The 18,345-nt window shown below is 34.8% G+C and overlaps 1 protein-coding gene across 10 annotated transcripts in view; it reads right to left on the reverse strand.

The window, feature by feature from the left end:
* Positions 1-18,345, reverse strand: part of LOC120769308 (nuclear receptor coactivator 2) — a 65,418-nt gene that overhangs the window by 27,610 nt on the left and 19,463 nt on the right. The gene's annotated exons all lie outside the window — the stretch shown is intronic.

The following is an 18,345-nucleotide window of genomic DNA, read 5'->3' on the forward strand; positions in this document are numbered from 1 at the left end:
TTTCCTTTTCGGATGCAGATGTAGAGGACATTCAAAAGGCTTGCACCGGCATATTGGCGGTCATACCGGCCAACGAGCTAAAACACTCGTTCGACATGCTTTTGGACCGTTCAAAAAGCTGTATTGAAGCAGAAAGAGACTATTTTGAATAAAATAAATTGATTTTGCCGAAAAAAACATTTGTTCTGTTTTCTTTAAAGTACTGTGTACTTTAGAAAGCACTTTGTATATACATATGCATACACATGTAAATGATCAGGAGGTGAGACGAATTGAAATCCAAGTGAATGTATGTCAGTCCGTCCGTCCGTGCAAACTGTAAATTAAGTAAAACTTGTAATAACTCGCTAAACCTGGCAAACATCATCCTTGGCGGAAGTAAGGCAGAATTCGTAGATGGGCGTAATCGGACCATTACCACGCTCACAAATCGCCATTAACCGAAAACCTGTAATAACCAGGTGATTGCAGTAGCAAAGAGCACCTAAATATTTTATAGTGCGAAAATGCGCTAAATCAAAATGCAATCACGCCCACTGGCGAGTAAGAAGGACTAAGTTCGGGTGCAACCAAACATTCTATACTCTTGTATATATATATATATATATATATGGATTTCGATCCTCTGCCTGACGCTTTGCACCTTGAGATATTTCCCTCTCTTTGGTTCTGGGAAGTTGCATGAGTATAGAATGTTCGGTTGCACCCGAACTTAGTCCTTCTTACTTGTTTTACTGGCGTTTATTCAATACTTAAATGGTTTTCTTGTTTTCATTGTGTACAGAGTCTGTTCCTATGTTTCCATCATTCCATCATTGTCTTCTTGCAGTGGTTATTTTCACCGTAAAATATTTCAGCTGGCCAGACCATTTTTATGCAATCATTCATTTATCATTCTAAAGTCAATATGTTGTAAGATGGGTTGCAATAGCATAAAAATTGTTCTTATTAACTTATATTACAATTAAAACATAAATTCCTTTATTTATTATATATATAATATATATATATATCATGATTATTATGCTCTACACTTGGTTGAAAAAGTCGAGTCATGTCTGAGACATGGGTGGTGTCAAGCCCACTATCCGGTTTTTAAACGATTCCAATTAAGCACCATTTCATATTTTACAGGTAAGGTTCCTGATATATTTATTTAGCGAGTTGGATGGGCGGTGTTTTCACCAAGTAGTGTCAATGGTCCGATTCCGCTTATCTACAATACCGACCTTCTTATGGTGCTAATACCCGGTTCCATCAAGATATTTTAATTATGGTCGACTCGTCTCATAATGAGGATTTATATGTATATGTAGATATTCTTATATAATTCTATATATGTGTATCTCGATAGGAACAAAACTATTATAGTCTGTAGCAATATATTGCGAGAATACAGGGCTTGTCCGGAAAGTAATAGGACTAATTTTCTTCCGCCGCGACTGTATTTCGGAGCGTGCGCGCACCGACTGAATTCGGTAGAGGGCGTTCTTAGCTGTCTCCGAGCACCTGGAAAGTCAGGACAAATATTTTCGCGCAACGTGTTTCGGTGATTGGTGCAAACCGAAAATGCAGCGTTCATTAGAGCAATGGTACCCGATTAAATATGTTTAACAATATGCAACATAAAACAAAGTAAGGATAAAACGGTAAGGCCACGAAATATTTCTTGATCATTTTTCTTAAAGTATGTATAAATTGGGATATCTATGAGTTTACTATCTTATCATACACACCATGTTAACTGATAACGATTGCAGTGGTCAGTTCTGTTGCTGATATTTTTTTAATTCTGGAGGACAGTTATGAAAATTGAATTATTTAACATAAATATCAATAGGAAAATATAATAATTATTGTTTTCTCACGGAACTGAATAGATCCGCAACATTTTTTATAATATATACATATTATAACTAAACAAAATTCAGAAAGCAACTTATCGCCAAAGTAAATAATATGAGCATTCGCATTTTTAACTTAAATTAATATCTGTACGTACACGTAGGTACCACATATGCATATTTATGTAAACACAAATGTTATACGAAACGATGCCAGTAGGTCAGAGTCGACTGAAATAGCAAAACCGTCAACGGCATTGTCTATAACTACAAAAATTACTTCTCTATGTTGAGCGTACAGCTATGCAATTGAAAAAGTATCAATAGTACTTATAATAGAACATAGTACTAATTACTACTAACGGGAAATATATGTATATGTAAGTTAAGTATAAATAAACTCCAATATGATTTTATTTTAAATATGTTAATAAAAACGTTAGTAAAAAAATTACTTTAGTTCGCTAGCTGATTATTTTACCAAAAGACCACCAATTTTGATTATTTCCAGTCTTCGAAACATTCGAAATAGTCTTTTTCCAGTATAGCCTTCAACACATTCTTCGATTCAGGTTTTATCTCCTCAATTATGTTAAAAAGGCGTGGCCACATTGTATAATATTTTCTAAATATCCATAAGTCGCACAGAACCAAATCCGAATACCGTGGTTGCGGAACGAAATCAGCGGAGTCTTTGGCATAAAAAAAGTCACGAGAACCGTCTAGGTTTAATTTTTTCTTATTGGTAAAACAATCCAAAACGTGTGAAACATGCAATGAATCAAATCCAAAAAGCAAAATAATTTGCGATACTTGTATGTCATGTGAGCTCTACGGAAATAGTCTCAAAGCTTTATTTAAAAAAAAAATATCCTTTAAATAAAATATTCTTGTACTATATGCCGTGGTCTAGCGAAATATTCTAAAAAAAATTACTAATAATTCTGATCATTATGTATGTACATATACATACATATGTATATTTAGTAAATAGAGCAGAGCGCAGTTTCAGCCCCATCTTTTTTGACGGTACTAAATTAAATCCGAACGTTTAGTTTGCATGGCAGCTTGATAGTGGTCCGATATCGGCGACTCCGATAAATGAGCAACTTTTTGAGAAGAAAAGAACGTGTGCAAATTTCAAATCGATATCTCAAAAACTTCGCGTATATACAGACAGACGGACTAAATCGACTTAGCTCGTCACGCTGATCACGTAAATACATATACATATATGTATGGGATTTCAAACGTTTCCTTCTGAATTTTACAAACGTAGTGGCAAACTTAATATATCAGGGTATAAAAATATGGAATATACTTATGTACATACATATGTATTTGCAATTGGATTACTTTTTTATTATTTAAGTTGTTATAAACATTGATTGGGTGAAATAAACCATTAAACTTGTAGCAAAACACATTTTTGAAGAAATGTGTTATTTATGCCGATTTAAAACATCTTCTCTTAACTTATTTGACAGTTATAATTATATGTAATACACTATGTATGAATAGACATTAGCTGGTTACTCATATAACCTGCCAGTATAGCGTAATACCCATAACAATGTCGTCTGGTATGTTGCAGTTATTACTGAAATGAGATGATAGCACTGGTATGTACTTGCTGTACAGAGAGAAAATTTGCGAGAGAATATCTATATATGCGCGTTTAAACTAACTTATAACACCGCAATACTCTTTAGCGCTCCGTCGTTTACAGAAAGTGGGTCATGGATGGTGGAAAAAACGTAAGCAAAGTGGGTCATGAATTTTGTTTCTCTCATATTCAAGTGTAATTCGATTTTATTTCTTGCAATATTTTCGATAAGCAACATTTTTATTCAAACATATTTTTAACAAGAAAACCTTTTATTTATATATTATATATAAACGAAAAACAGTGATTAATCAAAGGCAAATTATTGTACTATTATGTTATAGTTCCTTTTAGTTTCCCATTATGATTAAGACTCCTCCTTGTTAACCAAATATGTATATTACTTTATTAGGAGAGTCATTTTTTTTTTAATCTAAATATATTTTTTATATGTATTATAACGAATACAGATTTACGACTTTATAACACTTGACAAAGCTCTGGGGTATATTAATAGTGTTTTTGGGAGATTGAGTCATAAGCCTCCGAAATCAAAATATTTGCTTTTGAATTTAGAAATTGGGCTTACTTATACTACTATAAAAATATGACATCATTCACAATTTCCTCTTATTTTAATAGTGTATAACTAACATCTTTCAGTCAAGATAATATACTCTTCGAAAATCGGAGAAATTGCTTTTTCACTTACTACTCAAACTCTCGAACAAAAGTGGTTCAGTCTAATACCCAGAAAAAAACGAGTAAATTTACACATTCCCGTAATTTTTTTTCCATCCGGATATTGACTTCCACAAATTGAAAAATATATGCATTTTTGTGGTTTTGCAGCTATGGAGTTAGTTAAATTTTATATAGATTTCGGAATCAAGTACTGCATTTTTAATTTAAAAAAACAAATTTTATATAAATTGCTTTAGTAGCACAGGGTAACAGGTGCAAACATTCGAAAAATTCATGTACCGAGCTTTCCAAATGGGATTATATGATTTCTTATTGTCGTTTCGGCAATCTTTAATATGTCACGATCTGTAAATTTTTTTCATTGTATTCAGTAATGTTTACAATTTTTTCATGGAAGGATATACGCAAGAACAACGTTTACAAATAATTAAATTTTATTATCAAAATAATCGTTCTTCAATTCCAACTTTTCGTGCGCTCACTATTCGTCGAATTGTTGAAAATTTCTTTACATAATCTTCAAGTTCCAATAAGATAAAGAACCGCTCGAAGTAATGAAAATATTGATGCTGTTCAGGCAAGTCTCTATTCCAAAACGCTTTCAAGAATTAGGACTGTCTCAAACCACAACCTAGCGGATTTTGAGAAACGATTTGGTATTGCATCCGTATAAAATTGTTCTCACTCAAGAACTGAAGCCATTAGACAATTTGCTGAATTTGCTTGGAACGACTTGAAAATGATAACGATTTTTAAGAGAATCATTTCTCCGATAAGGTCTGATTCATTTAAATGGTGCAGTAAATAAACAAAACTCTCGCTTCTAGTGCGAAGAAAATCCACAAATTATTCTTGAATAACCATTACATTCACCTAAATTGTCAGTTTGGTATGGTTTTTTGTCTGGTGGAATCATCGGCCGTACTTCTTTCGAAATGAAGAGCGATATATGTATGTAGATCGAGGATAACCAACTTTTTATGGCCGCAATTCAAGAAGTTAATCTTAGCAACATCTGATTCCAACAAATCGGGGCTAAGTGCCACACAGCACGTACAACAGCCGAATTATTGGGAGAAAACTTTGCAATTTTATATTTCAACTAATTGTGCCATTGAATCGCCTCCAAGAAATTGTGATTTAACGCCATTAGACTACTTCTTGGGAGTTTATTTGAAGTCATTGATCTTCAGTAATAAACAAGGCTCTCTTCAATCTTTAGAAGTGCTATCCATGACATACGACTTGATTTTGTGGAAAAAGTTCTCGAAAATTTTCTGAAAAACATATCCGCGATTAGCTACGCTGATGAAAAAAATACAACCACTCATTTTTTTTATAATTTAATTATTTACGTTTTATGAACTAAATCTTTGAATATATCCTAAATTACATACAATTGCAGAGTTAAGAATTCACTACATCTTTAAATAATTATGCTATTACATTCTTCAAAATCAATTTTATAGCGGGATTCTGTAACCAGTCTCTAGTCTCTATTTGAGACATTCTGAGGTAAAGTCTCAATTTGTGACTAGTTGCTATTCACTAAACAGTCTCTAGAGTTAGTCTCAAAATATTGCCTCAAATTTGAGACCTGGTAGTTAGCAGGTCACAAAACGAAAAAGAACTCTTGTCTGCCATTTTGAATATATTGGATAGAGATCATCATAGATATTAATGGATTGTCGTTTTTTTATATTTTGTAAGAAACTTAAACACGAAAAGGTTAAAAATAAATCAATTTTACATAAACTTCGTAAATATTATGAAACAAAGTGAAGAAATATTTTTATTTTTATTGATAATTATGTTTTTTGACTATGTTATAGAAAATTTAATATTTGTTATCGACATATTTATTTTCATTCAAGTGTAAGAACATCTCTGAATAATAAAATGTAATAGAATTTGGGACTGTCACTTACAGAATAGCAAAATCGTCTCAAGTCTCAAAAATTGTCTCTAGCTAAAAATCTCAAATTTAGAGATTTGGGACTGTGTCACAGTACAGAATCGCACGGTTATTCTTATTTATCAATTCTGGTATAAGAATGTATAAATACCCAAAATACATGCGAACAAAAAAGCCTTTCTAGAGGATAGCCCAACTGTATACAAATCAAAAAATTATACCACTCATAACTCAATTTATCATTTTGTAATTGAGATCGGCCAAGATAGATATTTGTCATGCATTGGCCAGGATGTCAGAAACCTTAATAAAAAAAAGTTGTATACATATGTATATAATCATTTTGGTGATTATTTTATAGGCCTCATTTATTAACGAAATAATGTATAAATTAGTTTAATTCTATAATAGTACCTACATATACTATGGCAGTAACAAGTTAATGATCAGGGTATGAAAGTAAAAGAGGAAATAAATTATTCAACGCTTGATAATAAAACCTTTACAAATAAATGAGGGAAATGTACAGTAAAAGTCGTTTATCTCAAAAGACAGCGAACGACCTACACAATACAAAACAGTACAAGGCAATACAAGTTAATGAAAAAAAGTCGTATGCGCTAGAATGAAGAAACAAACCAGACCAACAGAGCTAAAATGATACAAATAGATAAGTATGTATGTATGTATTTTCTTACGAAGAAGGAAAAGATCGAAGTCAATAACGAATATTGGAGATAGTGGCGACTATTGCAGTTGAGAATTGGCTAAAAGTCGATAAACAAGAGAACAAAGAGCATATGCATTATAACAATCAAATGCGAACAATTTCAGTGCGTTTCTCTGCAAAATATTTTCAATGACATTGGAAATTTGTAACTCTTTTTAAATATTTAAACTTAAAAACGGATTGCAAATGAGCTCTTTCTTAATTTCGAATCCAAGTCAATTATTATTGCGCGTGTGGTAAAGAGAGTGACAGAAACATGATTTAAAGGATTGCAAAAATATACTATAAGCATACATAGTATGTGTATGTACATTTCACAATTTAAGAGAAAGCTATGAGTTAAGAAGAGCATTAATATATTAAAACATACGAACGTGTGAATCTACAACCACACATATAAAAGTAATATTAGCTTTCTTATGTTACTTATTTGTCAAATACGTTTTTAATTTTTTTGCCATATTTTTGTATTGGATGTTATTTAATGCAGTTCAAATTATACATAAATTAGGCAATGTTTCCCTACAAATCTTTTATTGAGCAGTTGTTAAGAAAGCGAATACGAATTTCCGTAAAAAAAACTATCCTACATATGCGTACGTGAGTATGTATGTATGTCTATTATCACTAACTCGCTCTCGAATTTATCGTTTCTTTTGTTTAATGCGTAACAAGCTGTATACACATTGAAACTGTGAAGAGGCATTGTGAACAAAAGTACGTATGTATGTACATATTTAAATAAACATCTCCATTTACATGTATGTATGCATTTGAACACATATCTATGTATATATGTAAGTATATACCTACCTATATCAATGTAAAAGCTGGTATGAAGAGATCAACATATGTACATATATGTAGATACATTTATTTATGTCTATTTGTATTGATTAAATTATATTCAGAGTTAAAGAGTGAATTGCAAATAATATACACATTACCAGTGAGAAAAAACCGAACGCTCAGTTTTGTTTATTATAATAAATATTACATACGAGTATGTCTTTTTTCCGTCAAACAGGCGGTTGGGATACGAAGATACGAACAGCAAAAGAAATAGACGAACGGAACAGAAATCGTGAGAACGACAGTATAAAGTAAAGAGCAAGAAAGCTGACGACTAAACAAAATGGCAAAATGTCAATGTCCTGCACTGACAATACAACTAAAGAGCAAATTCTTGCTAATCGAGAGAGCGTTGAAAAAGTAATGAGTTTGCATATTAAATCACACTAATTCAGTAAAATATCAAAAAATTTATCAGCAAGTATATTGTCTAAAGAGAGCGTTCCAAAACACGTAACTAATTTGAGTTTAGAGCGTCATTAATTGTACGTTAGCACTAGTGGCTAGTACTTGTATATGGCGAATCTTAGGTGTATCTGCTTGTACTCTCTTCTGTGCAATTCATTGTGAGACTGTCGTGCTTACGTATTGACTTTGCATACATATGTATGTATGTGTTTGTGCACTTCGGAATTGCGTCGCAATTTTTCTTGGCGTTTATACCTCTTTCTCACTTAAATGTTAACATCAGTACAAAAAGTAATTACATTACGTCTGCTTTCGTCAAATCATCACAAGGTTTTGCAAGAAGTGTATTTTTGAATTAGTGGTTAAGCAACTACAGAGCATATTAACATTTTATTTTTTAACAATAAGATCATAAATAGTACAATTTTAACCAGGTTATGTTATCAAAAAAGTTGCAACAACCTTCGTTTCTTGGCAATCATTATCGAACTTCCAAACGTTCTCGTATTTTTTCTCCACAGTTGCACTTAAGGACTTAATTTTGCACAGTATTCATACATAAGTACATATGCAATTTATAATAGTTCACTTATTGTTTGTAACGCCTTAACTTAGTAAAAATAATTCTGTATACTGCAACTGTCAAACGAAAAACGTTAAAAATATTACATTTAACGGTAAACCCCCATATGTCATATATGAGAGTTTCCATTTCCTTTGATTGTAATTGATTCACAGTCTGATCTCTTTGTATATTTGAAGGGGGTAATTTGTTATTTTTTAGTGAATCGTTATAAATAAATATTTTTGTATTACTACTCGAAGGAAAACTGTATACACAATATCTTTTATTGGAAAATTACTTTAAATTTAACTTCTTTTCAGCATTGTTTGTCGAATTTATAACTGCAATATAAATAAAATCTATATAAGTATGTATGTAAAAGAAAGTTGTGTTAGTTACACCATTTATAACTCAAGAACGGCTGAACCGATTTGGCTGAAAATTGTGCACGCAGTGCAATTATAACTGGCTCAGTAATCACTCGTTGAGTATGTATTATACCACGTGCATCCCAAAAGACTGATGTCATAACCTGTCCATCCGACTTTTTCGTCTTTCCACGCCTGAGAACTGGTTCATCATGTGCAAACCACTAGAATGACAGTCGATTGGACTCTAGTGAGAAATGATGGAGCTATGTTTTTATTGTCACACACCGACGCAAAAATTCGGTTTTATTACGATTAAAGAGCGCTCAAACACTTTTCAGAATCAGTTATTCGTTGTTTTTATTGGATTATGAACTTGCGAGGCACCCACTTTGCACATAGCTTTCGAATTTTTAGAGCATCATTGTCCTCGGTGCTAAATTCGCCTGTTTCCAGCTTAAAGGAACCATACACGACACACATGTGCGTTCGATCTGTGTGAATTCGTTTCGCCCATACACGACACACAAATCCATTTTGCGTTCGTTCTTCACACAGTGAACATGTGCATTTATTTCTAATGTAGCACTTTTATCTCTTTCTTTGTAATTCGTTAATAAGTTATTCTAACTTTTATTTTTATATTTATCACTTTTCGTTTGCCAAATTGCTAATTCATTTTTTATAAGATCAATAAATTCTGATACGAAAGCTTTATTAATGGAGTAGCCTGCTTTAGAAGCTTCAAACAATCGATTTTTTTTTGCATAAATCTCTTTAAAAAATGTCTAAGAATATGTCCACAAAGTTATAGATGGAAATTTGAAATATTATCGAAGCTAGAAGGGAAATAGTGACCGAGTGTCTAGCATATATATGAGCGAAAACTTTGAAGCGCGATTTCTCGATTTTTCATTTTTACGATTATTCTTAATTGACGGGCAGGATAGAAAAAAACTAAACGTCGTATAGAATTGGGGCAAAGTTTATTATTTTTGGAATAAAATTATTTTCTATTTAAACTAAAAAAACTAAGAGAAGTCAAGTTTGAACATATTTTTAAACAACATAAAGTAAAATTTTTTGGGTCAAAACGACCTTTTTTTTTAATTTTTAAAAAATTTGTAAAATTTTACGCTTTTTATTTGAAATTTTCTTAGTTTAACTAGAAGATAAATTATTAAAAAAAATGAATCTCTTTGAATTTTTTGTTTTCGATAGAAATTGCGACCTGCATCCTGCCCGCCGTCCGAAAAATGCACAAGCGAGATGCATCGGGTAATTGCTTTCCAAAGGCAGAATATCAAAGATTTCGTATCCAAAAAATTTGTGAAAGATGTTCAAATATATAACTATAAAGCCTAGAAATTTCGCATGAATCAATTATTTCTTTCCCTCCCAAAAAAACCTCAAAAAAGTCCCTTAACACTTGCCAATGTTCGTCCGCGATCTTCACTGTTCGGCGACACGAGAAAAATGAAGTTTTGTGTGCACACAGTGCCATACACGACACACATGTGCGCACACCATTCGTAATAATTTCTTAAGTTATTGAGAAATAAATTAACCATAAAATCAGAAATGGCATGCATATTGTGATTTTTAGAGTTTATGTAACGAATATGTATGTATGTATGTACATATATGCTAGCATACAATACTCTATATATTAGGTATAGATCTAAAATGATGTTGTTGTTGATGTTCAAATGCATAGAAAATACCTGAATCGATAACTTATTATTGATGATGTGAAATTTGAAAGATAGAAGGAAGTGTTAAGAGAAAATTTTGGGCTAAATTCGGTTGTAACTGATCATTTTATACTCTTTAAATGTGATATTTAGTATTTGTCCGGTTTCATCTCAATATGCTCGTTTTCGCACTACATGTACATACATTGAACAAATTAGAAGGCGCGGCCACACTGGCTTTTTAAAAAGTTTTACCCTCCTTACTTTGATGTCTCGCATTAAATGACAGTTTTGCATTTTAATTTGTGACTGAGTTGTAGCCTTTTACAGATTTTCGATTGAAAGCTTGTTGTGGGTGTGGCTATGGTCGAATTCCGCCCATCTATAATACTAACTTTCTCATAATGCCAAGTAACACGTGGATTAAGTTTCGTCAAGATATCCCAACTCTTACTACAGTTATCGCTTGCTCGAATGAACGGGCAAACAGACAGACATTTAGAATTAAACTCGTCTTATCGTATTTACGCATTCTTTTGACAAACATATGGCGTGGCTATATACCATATAAACTTTTTCAAAATGCCAAGAAACACGTGGATTAAGTTTCACAAACCTTATTCAAGTTATCGTTTTCGACCGCTTCATAGGGAACCAATCGGACGAGTAAGCCGCACTGCACATTGTTTCATGATATTGACGCCCCTCCCGCGGTCTAATGACGCTAACATCGCATATTACTATGTTACAGCTTAACCGAAGTATCGGACCTAATTCAATTCAAACATACAACCAATCAAATCTTTTCTCTTTATAATATTAGCATACATAAAACGTCTAGAAACATAATTCTATTAAATTACTAGAAAGTAATAATAGGAAAATTTACAAGAATATCTTGTGAATACAAATGATGACTTATACATATGTATGTATCTAACAGGTCAATTGAAAAGTCCCAGGTCTACCATAGTAAAACAAATTTGTTTGGCAAAATTCATTTTTTTTATTCAACATATGTAGTTTCCTTCAAGGGTAATACACTGATTATAGCGATTTTTCACACCGTTTTTATGCTACGATTTGTCTTTAGCTTCAAAGTAGTCCTCAGTTTTGGCAGTTTGGTAGTCGCTGGGGGCCATGTCTGGAGAATTCGGTGGATGCGAAAGTATTTCGAAACCGAATTGATGGATTTTTCATATCGTTTTCACTGTGTTGTTACAGGGTGAATTGCCTTGGTGAAACAGCACTTTCATTTTCTTCAATGCGACATTTCCGTCCTGCCATACCATAGTAAAACAAATTTGTTTGGCAAAATTCATTTTTTTTATTCAACATATGTAGTTTCCTTCAAGGGTAATACACTGATTATAGCGATTTTTGATACCGTTTTTATGTTAAGATATTTCGAAACCGAATTGATGGATTTTTGCCATCGTTTTCACTGTCTTGTTACAGGGTGGATTGCCTTGGTGAAACAGCACTTTCATTTTCTTCATTGCGACATTTCCGTCCTGCAAACAGTTCAGTAACGCTGTTGATGGTCCTTACTTTTTCAAAGTAGTCAATAAACTTTATTCCATGCGTATCCCGAAAATATAGGTGCTAACCGTAGTAGTACTAGATTCCAGCATAAGAAGATTCATCAAGCTACCTGGCTGTCTCCGGATCGAAAAACTACCAACCAGATCGATCATGTTGTGATAGATGGAAGACACGTCTCCAGTGTTTTGGATGTGCGTGCGCTCCGAGGTCCTAACATCGACTCGGACCACTATCTTGTTGCAGCTAAGATTCGCACTCGCCTCTGTGCAGCAAAAAACGCACGCCACCAAACACAAGGAAGGTTCGACGTCGAAAAGCTGCAATCACAACAGACTGCCGAACGATTTTCTACTCGGCTTGCACTCCTGCTCTCTGCGAGCACTAATCAACAACTCGGTATAGGGGAACTGTGGGACGGCATTTCAAATTCCATACGTACAGCTGCAACCGAAACCATTGGTTTTCGGAAAGAGCAAAAGAACAGCTGGTACGACGAGGAGTGCCATGTCGCAGCGGAGAGAAAACAGGCTGCCTACCTCGCAATGTTACGATCGACCACAACACGTGCGGGATGGGATAGATACCGAGAGTTGAAGAGGGAAGCGAGACGCATTTGCAGACTGAAGAAGAAAGAGGCCGAAATGCGTGAGTACGAAGAGCTTGATAAGCTGGCCGACAGGGGTAATGCTCGAAAATTCTACGAAAAAATGCGGCGGCTTACAGAAGGTTTCAAGACCGGAGCATACTCTTGTAGAACCCCCAAAGGTGATCTAGTCACTGATGCCCAGAGCATAGTTAAATTATGGAGGGAACACTTCTCCAGCCTGCTGAATGGCAGTGAACGCACAACACCAGGAGAAGGAGAACCCGATTCCTCAATCGATGACGATGGAGCAGACGTTCCATTACCCGACCATGAAGAAGTTCGAATAGCAATTGCCCGCCTCAAGAACAACAAAGCGGCAGGGGCCGACGGACTACCGGCCGAGCTATTCAAACACGGCGGCGAAGAACTAATAGGAAGCATGCATCAGCTTCTTTGTAAAATATGGTCGGACGAGAGCATGCCCAACGATTGGAATTTAAGTGTGCTATGCCCAATCCATAAAAAAGGAGACCCCACAATCTGCGCCAACTACCGTGGGATTAGCCTCTTCAACATCGCATATAAGGTTCTATCGAGCGTATTGTGTGAAAGATTAAAGCCCACCGTCAACAAACTGATTGGACCTTATCAGTGTGGCTTCAGACCTGGAAAATCAACAACCTGACCAGATATTCACCATGCGCCAAATCTTGAAAAAGACCCGTGAAAGGGAGAATCGACACACACCACCTCTTCGTCGATTTCAAAGCTGCTTTCGACAGCACGAAAAGGAGCTGCCTTTATGGCGCGATGTCTGAATTTGGTATCCCCGCAAAACTAATACGGCTGTGTAAACTGACGTTGAACAGCACGAAAAGCTCCATCAGGATCGGGAAGGACCTCTCCGAGCCGTTCGATACCAAACGAGGTTTCAGACAAGGCGACTCCCTATCGTGCGACTTCTTCAACCTGCTCCTGGAGAAAATAGTTCGAGCTGCAGAACTAAACAGAGAAGGTACCATCTTCTATAAGAGTGTACAGCTGTTGGCGTATGCCGACGATATTGATATCATCGGCCTCAACATCCGCGCCGTTAGTTCTGCTTTCTCCAGGCTGGACAAGAAAGCACAGAAAATGGGTCTAGCAGTGATCGAGGGCAAGACGAAATATCTCCTGTCATCCAACAAACAGTCGTCGCACTCGCGACTTGGCTCTCACGTCACTGTTGACAGTCATTACAGTATTAACACCACCAACAATGTCAGCCTGGAAATCCAACGCAGGATTGCTCTTGCCAACAGGTGCTACTTCGGACTGAGTAGGCAATTGAATAGTAAAGTCCTATCTCGACGAACAAAAGCCAAACTCTATAAGTCGCTTATAATTCCCGTCCTGCTATATGGTGCAGAGTCTTGGACGATGACAGCAACCTATGAATCGACGTTATGAGTTTTCGAGAGAAAGGTTCTGCGAAAGATTTATGGTCCTTTGCGCATTGGCCACGACGAATATCGCATTCGATGGAACGATGAGCTGTACGAGATATACGACGACATTGACATAGTTCAGCGAATTAAAAGACAGCGGCTACGCTGGCTAGGTCATGTTGTCCGGATGGACGAAAACACTCCAGCTCTGAAAGTATTCGACGCAGTACCCGCCGGGGGAAGCAAAGGAAGAGGAAGACCTCCACTCCGTTGGAAGGACCAAGTGGAGAAGAACCTGGCTTCGCTTGGAATATCCAATTGGCGCCACGTAGCGAAAAGAAGAAACGAGTGGCGCGCTGGGCTCTAATCGCGTAAGCGGTGTCTTCGCCAATTAAGAAGAAGAAGAATTAACATAATTTCTTCATCAATAATATATAAAATTAATTATTGCCTATCTTCGTTTTTTATAAGACATTAACACATAAATTACATTTATGTACTTCTTGGAAAAACGATAGTCGTTTGCCTAGTTGGACTAATCGACCTAAAACTAATCGATATAGATATGTATCTCTCAAAATGATCAGGATAAAGAGACGAATACTTCATCTAGACCACATATGCATAATAAAGGGTGATCCATTTCAAGGTTCTCTACTTTTTTAAGAAAACTCAGAAACTTCAAATTTAATGGGGAATGTATATTATCATTCGAAAGAACATTTTTTGGAATTTATTTTTTGAAGATTATCTCTTTAAAATTTTGGCCGCGGCTACATCTCACATGGTCCATCCATCGAGCATTTCGACTCGTAACTGGCCTGATTCGAGAGGGATTGTCCGGATAGACTTTAGACTTTACATATCCCCACAGTAGAGTCTAACGGTGTGATACGGATCACGATCTTGGTGGCCAATCGACCGGCACAAAACGTGAAATTATCCGCTCACCGAAGTGTTCTCTAAATCGTCTTTTGGAAACCAAATGTCAAGGCATCAAATAGTTGGTTAGCACTGCGCGCCAATGGTCGCCATTGACGGTTATGTTCTCACCGGCTTCATTTTTTGAAGAAACATGGACCGATGATTCTACCGCCACACGAAACCGTTTTTTTCTGGATGAAATTACAGCTCTTGAATCTCCTAAGGTTTTTCTTCGTCTTGAATGCGGCAATTTTGCTTGTTTATATACCCAATGAGACAGAAATCATTGATTATGTTGACCATCTGTTGAGCGAAGCGCGCGAAATACATTCTTTACAGAACGCGTAGGTCTTTCCATGATGAAATGCCAAACAATACTGAACAAAAATAACATGACAACTTGACACGACTCACGCGAGATCTGTCAAAAAAAGGCTACAGAAAAAAGTACCTCTGCTTCGATCGAATTAAGTGAACGTCACGCTTTAAATTCTTACGAATTGCTGATGCATCCGATCTTAATACGTTCTTTCTTATTTAAATTTGTATTTCCATTTGAGCCATTCCCAATAGTAAAAGTAATCTAAAACATGCAAAACAAAACAACTTAATGAGGTATCCGCATACTCTCATGTACGAATTTAACTCGATAACATAGTTGTTGCTTTTACATTTAATTTGTTGGACAAGAGAGCAGAAACGAGCAAAGAACTGTCGAATCGAAGACTGTTATTCTCATTTAAGTTCACCAAAAGTCGGTATTATAACAGTTTATTACAAGACGTTACAATAAACGTTCGGCGTTTAAAACAATATTTCTTTGTGGAAGCTTTTGCTTCGAATTTTGACATCTCACGCAATCAGAATTCGAGTTAGTTCTTATAGAGGGTATTTAATAATAATAATAATAATAAGGATATATGCAGAATAATTTTTACCAGCTTCAGCAAATAAACATGTTTCGTATATTCTCTTTGCTATTGCCGCAGAACTTAATATGATTACTGTGAACTGAATTTGTTTTTGTTGGTCAAGCTTGGTTTACCTTCAAGATAACAAATTATTTAACGTCAGCGATAACTGGAACAGTTGAAAAATTAAAACTTATACAAGTTCTCTAACAGAAAATTTGTAGGTAACGAAACAAAACGAGCCCTGAACACAAGAAGTAGGCAGCAAAATGGTGCAATTCAATGCTATTAAATGTTATATACATAAGTATTCATACAAAAACTTTTAGCGGGCCGAATAGAGCAAGAAATACTATAGGATTCCAATATACCGGAGTGAAGCGCAATAACCACGTTTCATACATTTTAAGCTTATAGTGAAAAACCAGTTCACGATGTGTAATAGCATTTCTACGCATACATAATTTTTACATACGAGTGTCAAAGCGTGTGTGCATGTTATTTTATGTCTCATGCACTGTCGCCAACAATTCAACCTAGCAAGCAAAGTAATCAACAATTGGAGTAGATATCCCTGGTTAAATTCACTTTTGCTTTAGTTTTGATTTTTATTTCAGTTTACATTTTTTGATATTTGAATGGGATTTCATTACTGTGTGGTATATTGCACTTTGTTATATTAGACACGGTCTGATTACTTCTACGCATTTATTCATATATGTACATACATATGTATGTATACGTACCCATATTACAAATACAATTAAATATATGAACACTTTATTAAATCTGTAAATCTGTAAATGTTATTATTTTTGACTACTACTTATTACAGATTTATATGCATACATTTTACTTAAAAATTTAACAGTAAGCGGAATATTTTATACCTCGTCGGCTTTACGTATACCAGATTTGTACAAAAAGTGTCGTGAATTTTTACTTTTCGCGGGCTACGTATATTCCATTTTCGATTGTTTTGTTACGTTATGTTGGTGCTTATGTTCCTTACTTATGCTGACAAAGGTCGGTCATTTTGAATGTTTAGTCAATTTTTCACAGCTGTTTTGCTTGGAAGCGTTTCGGTATATCTTCAACTTTTGCTTACTCCAAAAAATGGATCAAAGAATGTGTATAAAATTTTGTGTGAAAAACCAATTTAAATACGCGGACATTCCGAACGCTGACTGTGGCATATGGTGAAGCATTGGACAAAGGCAATATTTATCGGTGGTGCAAAATGTTCTCAGAGGGAAGATGTGGCTTTTCTGGCTTTTGTACGATGATAACGCCCTTGCTCACGTGTGGTTGCATGTGCGCGGACATTTGGTCAAAAACAACACATTAATGCTGCCGTATCCATCGTATTCTCCAGACCATGGCCTCGGTGCCTTTTTTATACCCAAAATTGAAGAGACCCATGAAAGGAAGACGCTTCGCTTCGATTGAGGAGAAAAAAACTACATCGAAGAACAAGATCTTAAACGAATGCAGAAGTGCAATATATCTGTTGGTAATTACTTTGAGGGTGGCAAAATAGATATTCATGAATAAATAAACGCTTACTTAAACAAAATTCGTTTTTTAACTAATCTCGTACAACAATTAATATAATTAAGCACTTATATAGAAAGTTAGGCAAACCAACCGCATCGGGCTCAATACCGGAGAAATACTTTCAGGTTTGCCAAATATTTATATTAAAAAATTTTGCGTTAGAATTCAGTATTAATTATTCAACGAAAACATTAATGGATCAAAAGCATAGTTCATTACATACATAAATTATTGGCATTAGTATATTTCGCTTTGTGTACGAGACATTTACATTAAAATCAATCTAATTTACTAAAATGACTCGTACGTGATATAAATATAATCACATATCATCCTATATTTAATATTTTTAGTATATGAGGAAAAACCAAACAAAAAATCGGAAGTAATATATTAGGGATAGGAAGTTTAGTTCAAGGTCAATGCCAATTTCATTCAAATTCAACGTGAAACCACATATTGATTTAGAAAACTTAATTTAAGTAGATTTCACAAAATAGGGCATTTTGAAGCTTGGAGAAGGTATGCATTGATTGCATTACTATACTATATCGTATTTTATACGTTCACTTAGGTTTACTAAGGTATCTTACATATTGGCCGACATATATACGATATAAATCTAACCGGTAGACACTATCAATGGTGATGTCTAGAATCATCATAGATTCACCGATATATATGATATTAGGTATATGGGAGGTGGAG

The sequence above is a fragment of the Bactrocera tryoni genome, chromosome 2 (assembly GCF_016617805.1).
Source record: "Bactrocera tryoni isolate S06 chromosome 2, CSIRO_BtryS06_freeze2, whole genome shotgun sequence".
Lineage (NCBI taxonomy): Eukaryota > Metazoa > Arthropoda > Insecta > Diptera > Tephritidae > Bactrocera > Bactrocera tryoni.